This window comes from Suricata suricatta, chromosome 15 (assembly GCF_006229205.1).
Source record: "Suricata suricatta isolate VVHF042 chromosome 15, meerkat_22Aug2017_6uvM2_HiC, whole genome shotgun sequence".
Classification (NCBI taxonomy): Eukaryota; Metazoa; Chordata; class Mammalia; order Carnivora; family Herpestidae; genus Suricata; species Suricata suricatta.
In genome coordinates this window covers 32501452-32507813 of record NC_043714.1, presented here as the reverse complement: position 1 = coordinate 32507813, position 6362 = coordinate 32501452, and the positions used below count along the sequence as shown (strand labels likewise).

Genomic DNA, 6362 nt, shown 5'->3' with positions numbered 1-6362 from the left:
GCAACTATCTTTTCCCATTCTGTTGGTTGCCTATTAGTTTTCTTCATTGTTTCCTTTGCCGTGCAGAAGCTTTTTATCTTGATGAAGTCCCAAGGGTTCAGTTTTGCTTTCATTTCCCTTGCCTTTGGGGATGTGTCAAGTAGGATAATATCCATTCTAACAGGAGTGAAGTGACATCTATATTATACTTTTGATTTGCAAATTCAAATTTGATTAGTGATTAGTGATGTTGAGCATGTCTTCATGTACCAGTAGGCCATTTGTATATCCTCTTTAGAAAAATATCTATTCACCTGCAAATAAAGAGAACAAACTGATGGTTACAAGAGGAGAGGGGGTCAGAGAATGGACAAAATAGTCTAAGGGGAGTAGGAGATCCATCTGAGATAAGACGCTTAAAGGACTGAGCTACCCAGGCATCCCAGTTTTGAGTTAATTTTTGTGTATGGTATAAAATAGTGGTCTAGTTTCATTCTTTCATATGTGGCTGTCCAGCTTTCTCAACACCATTTATTAAAAACATTATTCTTTCCCCATTGTATATTCTTGCTTCCTTTGTCACAGACTAATTGACCACACACATCTATATGTTTGTTCCTGGCTGTCTGTTCTCTTCTACTTATATTTCTATTTTAAGCTAATACCATAATGTTTTGATTACTATAGCTTTGTAATATATTCTGAAATCAGGGAGTGTGCTATCTCTAATTTTGTTCTTCTTTCTCAGAATTTGTTTGGCTCTTTGGGGTCTTTTGTGATTCCATATAAATTTTAGGATTATTTGTTCTATTTCTGTGAAAAAAAAATGCCATTGGAATTTTGATAGTAATTGCATTGAATATATAGATTGCTTTAGGTAGTATGGGCAATTTAGCAATATTTATTCTCCCAATCCATGAGCACAGAGTGCCTTCCCATTTATTTGTGTCTTCAATTTCTTTCATGATTATCTTATAATTTTCAGTTAACTGGTCTTTCACCACCTTGGTTAAATTTATTCATAAGTATTTTATTTGTTTTTGATGCAATTATAAATGGAATTGTTTTACAATTTCTTTTTCTGATAATTCATTTTTAGTGTCTGGAAATGCTACAAATTTTTGTATATTGATTTTGAATCCTTGCAACTTTAATGAATGCATTTATTAGTTCTAGCAATTTTTTAGTGGAGTCTTTAAGGTTTTCTGTATGTAGTATCATGTCACGTGCAAATAGTGATAGTATTTCTTCTTCCTTTTCAACTTGGATGGCTTTTATGTCTTTTTCTGACATAATTGCTCTGGCTGGGAATTTAAGTGGTTATATTCAAATAGTATTATGCTCAAGAGTGGACATCTATTGTCTTGTTCCTTATCTGAGGAAAAAAAGGCTTTTAGCTTTTCATGGTTGAAAATAATGTTAGCTGAAAGCTTGTTGTATATGGCCTTTATTATACTGTGCTATGTTTTCTCTGTTCCCACTTTGTTGAGAGTTTTTTGATAAATTGATGTTGAATTTTGTCAAATGTTTTTTTCTGAATCTGTTGAGTTGATCATATAATTCTTATCCTTCATTTCATTAATATGGCATAGTACATTAATTGTTTTGCGGATGTTAATTTTCCTCACATACTAGGAAAAAATCCCACTTGATCATGCTGCATGATTCTTTTAGTGTATTGTTGAATTTCATCTAATATTTAGGGGAGAACTTTTACAGCTATGTTCATCAGGGATATTGGCCTATAATTTCTTTCCTTGTGGTGTCCTTGTCTGGTTTTGGTGTGAGGGTAATTCTGGCTTCATAAAACAAGTTTGGAAATTTTCCCTCCTCTTCTGTTTTTTGGAAAAGTGTGAGAAGGATTGGTATTAATTCTCCATTGGATGTTTGGTAGAATTCGTCAGTGAAACCATCCGATCGTGGACTTTTATTAATTGGGATGTTTTTGGTTGCTATTTAATCTTCTTCCTAGTAATCAGTCTGTTCATATTTTCTATTTTTTCATGGCCCAGTCTCAGAAGGTTGTATGTTTCTAGTAATCTATCCATTTCTTCTAGGTTGTCCAATTTGTTGCAAGATAAATAGTACTATCTACTGCAAGATACATAGTACTATCTTACGATTCTTTGTATTTATTTTTTTTGCAGTTTTATTGAGATTTAATTGACATATATTACTGCATAGCTTTTTGTTTGATTTATTTTTTTATCATAGTACATAAGTGTACTATTTAATCCCCAAAACGTATTTCACCATACCCCCAACAACCTGATTCTTCGTATTTCTGATACCAACTCTAACGTTTCTTCTTTCATTTCTGATTTTATTGATTTGGCTCCTCTCTCTTTTTTTCTTGGGTAGTGTAGCTAAAAGTTTATTTACATATTTTGTTTCTCTTTTCAAGAAGTAAGTCTTAGTTTCACTCATCTTTTCTGTTGTCTCTTTTGTCTCTAATTTATTTCCACTCTGATATTTATTATTTCCTTCTACTAACTTTGGCTTTGTTGGTTTGTTTTTTTATAGTTCCTTGAAGTGTAAATTTAGATTGTTTATTTGAGATTTTTCTTGTTTATTTGTCATGATGAACTTTCCTCTTAGAACTACTTTTAATGAATCCTATATAAGGTTTGCCACTTTTAATTTTCATCTGTCTCAAAGTATCTTTTATTTTTCTTTTGACTCCTTTTTTGACTCATTGGTGTTCAGTGGCATTTTGGTTAATCTCAAAATATTTGTGAATTTACCAGTTTTTTCTATGTTATTGATTTCTAGTTTCATGCCATTGTGGTTGAAAAAGATGTTTGATAGCATTTCAGACCTCATAAATGTTTTAAGACTTATTTACTGGCCTAAAATATGATCTACCCTGGAGAATGTTCCAAGTATACTTGAAGAATGTGCATTTTGTTGCTTTTTAATTAAATGTTTTGTATAGGCATACCTCAGAGATATTGTGGTCTCAGTTCCCAATAAGGCAAATATCACAATAAAGCAAATCAAATGAATAACTGTTTTCCCAGTGAATATAAAAGTTATGTTTACACTATACTGTAGACTATTAAGTAAGAAATAGGATTATGTGTAAAATCATGTACATGCCTTAATTAAAATATACTTTATTGGTAAAAAATGATAACTATCATCTACGCTTTCAGTGAATAATAATCTTTTTTCCTGGTGGAGGGTCTTGCCTGGATATTTATGACTGCTTACTGATCAGGATGCTAATTGCTGAAAGTTGGGTGGCTTAAAATAAGAAAACACTAAAGTTTTCCACTTTGCATTAACTCTTCACAAGAGTCAGCCTATCTTTTTTTTAAATGTTTCTAATGTTTATTTTTGAGATAGAGACATAATGTGAGCAAGGGAGGGGAAGAAAGAGGGATACACAGAATCTGAAGCAGGCTCCAGACTCTGAGCTGTTAGCATAGAGCCCCAAGCAGGGCTGGAACACACAAACCGTGAGATCATGACCTGAGCCGAAGATGGACACTAACCAACTGAGCAACCCAGGTGCCCCAAGAGTCAGTCTATGCTTTGAACCTTTGAAGCCGGACAATGACTTCTCCTCTCTAGCTGTGAAAGTCCTATAGCTTCTTCCTAATATATGGCTGATCTACATCGAAAATCGGTTGTTTGGGGTAGCTACGTACCGATAATTATCTTTGCTAGATCTTCTTGATAACTTGGTACAGCTTCTACATCAACACTTGCTGCTTAACCTTGCAGTTTTATATTGTGGAGATGACTTCTTTCCTTAAATCTCACAAACCAAGTGCTACTAGCTTCACAATTTTCATCTGCAGCTTCCTCATCTCAGCCTTCTTAGAATTGAAGACAGTGAGGTCCTTGCTCTGGATTAAGCTTTGATTTAAGGGAATATTGTGGCTTGTTTGATCTTCTCTTTAGACCATTCAGATTTTCTCCATATCATCAATAAAGCTGGTTGTTTTGCCTTTTCATCATTCGTGTGTTCACCAGAGTAGCACTTTTAAATCCTCTGAGAACTTTCCTTGACATTCACAACTGGCTAACTGACCCAAGAAGTCTAGTGTCCAACCAGTCTTGGCTTTCAGTATGCCTTCCTTACTAAGCTTAATCATTTCTAGGTTTTGATTTAAAGTGATAGCATGTGACTCTTTCTTTCACTTGAACACTTGGACAGTATTGTAGGTTTATTAACTGGCCTAATTTCAGTATTGTTGTGTGGAATAGGGAGGGCAAGGGATGGGAGGATGGCCAGTTGGTGGAGCAAAAAGAACACATAGAACACTTCTCAATTATGTTTTGTTGTGTTATATGCACACAGTTCATGGGACCACAAAATAATTACAATAGTAACACCAAAGATCACCAATCATAGATTACCATAACAAATATAATAATGGAAAAGTTGAAATATTTTGAGAACTACCAGAATGCGATATCAAGACACAAAGTAAGCAAATGCTGTTAGCAAAATGCTACAGATAACCCTGCTTGACTCTAGGTTTCCACAAAACACACTATCTGTGAAGTATAATGTAGTAAAACACAATAAAACAAAGTATACCTGATTTAAATGTATGGAAAACCACTGTCTACCTACATGTGTTTTTTTATAAAGCTTTCTCAGAGTAGATTTACATTAATTCTGCTTCAAATGCTTCAAATAAAAAGGTTTTAAAACAGAAACCATGGCAGTTCATTGGAAAATCAATACAGAAGGTAAAATACAGCATATAGAAATTATGCTATTACAAAGATTGAACTTTATCAATAATCTGACATGATTTGCTGCTGTGGTGTGAATTCACATGTGTGTATATATATTTACATATATATAGTCTGATATTCATTGTGCATTTTAAGTGTTTTCTGTCATTGCTTTCTTTTTGTTTTTATTTATAATGTGATACTTGATATGTTTGTTTCTATTTGTTGCTAGGTTATCCAGATAACTTTTGAATAATTTGATCTGAAGACTGGCTATGATACTTTGACAGTTAGTGATGGAGGTGAAATTGGAGATCCCAGGACAGCGTTCCAAAGGTAAGTTCTTAATGTTTCATTCTCAGCTTCATCTGGCAGGGAAAATTAACCCGTTTTCTTCCATTTGTCCCTCCCACTGCCATCAACAGAAGTATAGGACCTCAGTTATTATGAGCTTATATGTAATATATTTATTAGTTTTTCTTCAGTGAGGCTTAAGGTACTTGATCTAAACACAGTTTCTTAGAATCCATAGTCAGATAAGAGCCCACTGGAAATGGAGGCCTAGAGTGAAATTGCAGAGTGGTTGATTAGGCCTTACTTTGGAAAACAGTTTTGCCCCCATAGTTCAAAAAGAGACTGAAAAGAGGCACCTGGCTAGCCCAATTGGTACAGCATGCCACTTTTATTCTCAGGGTTGTGGGTTCAAGCAGAGGGAACAGAGGGTATAGAGATTACTTAACAACAAATCTTTAAAAAAATAGACTGAGAAAATAAGTATAAAATATATTCCAAACACTCTATCCTGAACATGGTGGGTGCTGCTCATTTACTGGCAACAAAATAGACCTCGCTAATTTGAGAATTTATCAGTGGTTTGAAATTTGACATTCTTAACAGTGGATAACTCTCAGAGTTGAGATAGTTAAAAAAGACTAAACATGATTCTTAATGTGAGCTGAAATAATGAGCATATATTGAAAAAGGAAAATGTTAACTCAATTTACTGCCCACTTACTGGACTGTTCATTCCAATAATCCATCTATGAATGTGGCATGAAGAAATGTTTCAGGGCAAGTATATTGTTTTCTCTGCTATGAGCCTCAAAAGCTTAGAGTACACCTTATCTCAGTATTCCCTTCATAATTGTTGATTTGAAATTCAGGCTTTATCAACCTGATTTTCTCAAAATAGGATCTTTTTTCATACCAATTACCTGGTCTACTCTTTTAAAATGTAGAATTCTGGACCCCTGTATCTGACTTACTGAATCCGTATGTCTGGGCTTTGGACCCAAAAGTCTATACATGTTTAATTTTACCCTAATTTCATATAGGTACCTGAAAATACTAGGGATTTTGATAATAGTTGAATATTTTTCTACATTCATTGACATTATACAATATATGAAAGACATTTATCAAATGGGATAAAGGAGTAGGGAACACTCAAAATACATAAGATCAATTTTTTAATAGTAGTTGACATACAATATTATATTAGTTTCAGGTGTACAACATAGTAATTCAACAATTATATATATTACAAAGTGCTCACTATGATTAATGTAGTTACCATCCACCACCACCTAAAGTTATTACAATATTTTTGACCATACTTCTTATGCTGTAGATTTACATTTCCTGTTTCTTTCTGATTCAATTTTGGAAAGTTGTAATTTTAGGAATTT

The 6362-nt window shown here is 33.6% G+C and overlaps 1 protein-coding gene across 1 annotated transcript in view; it reads left to right on the top strand.

Annotated features, from left to right (window-relative positions):
- The window catches only part of CNGB3 (cyclic nucleotide gated channel subunit beta 3), a 243675-nt gene that overhangs the window by 1624 nt on the left and 235689 nt on the right, over positions 1-6362 (top strand). Inside the window, exon 2 of the mRNA XM_029923457.1 lies at positions 4907-5010. The gene's annotated coding sequence lies outside the window, so the exon portion shown is untranslated. The remainder of the gene's footprint in view (positions 1-4906; positions 5011-6362) is intronic.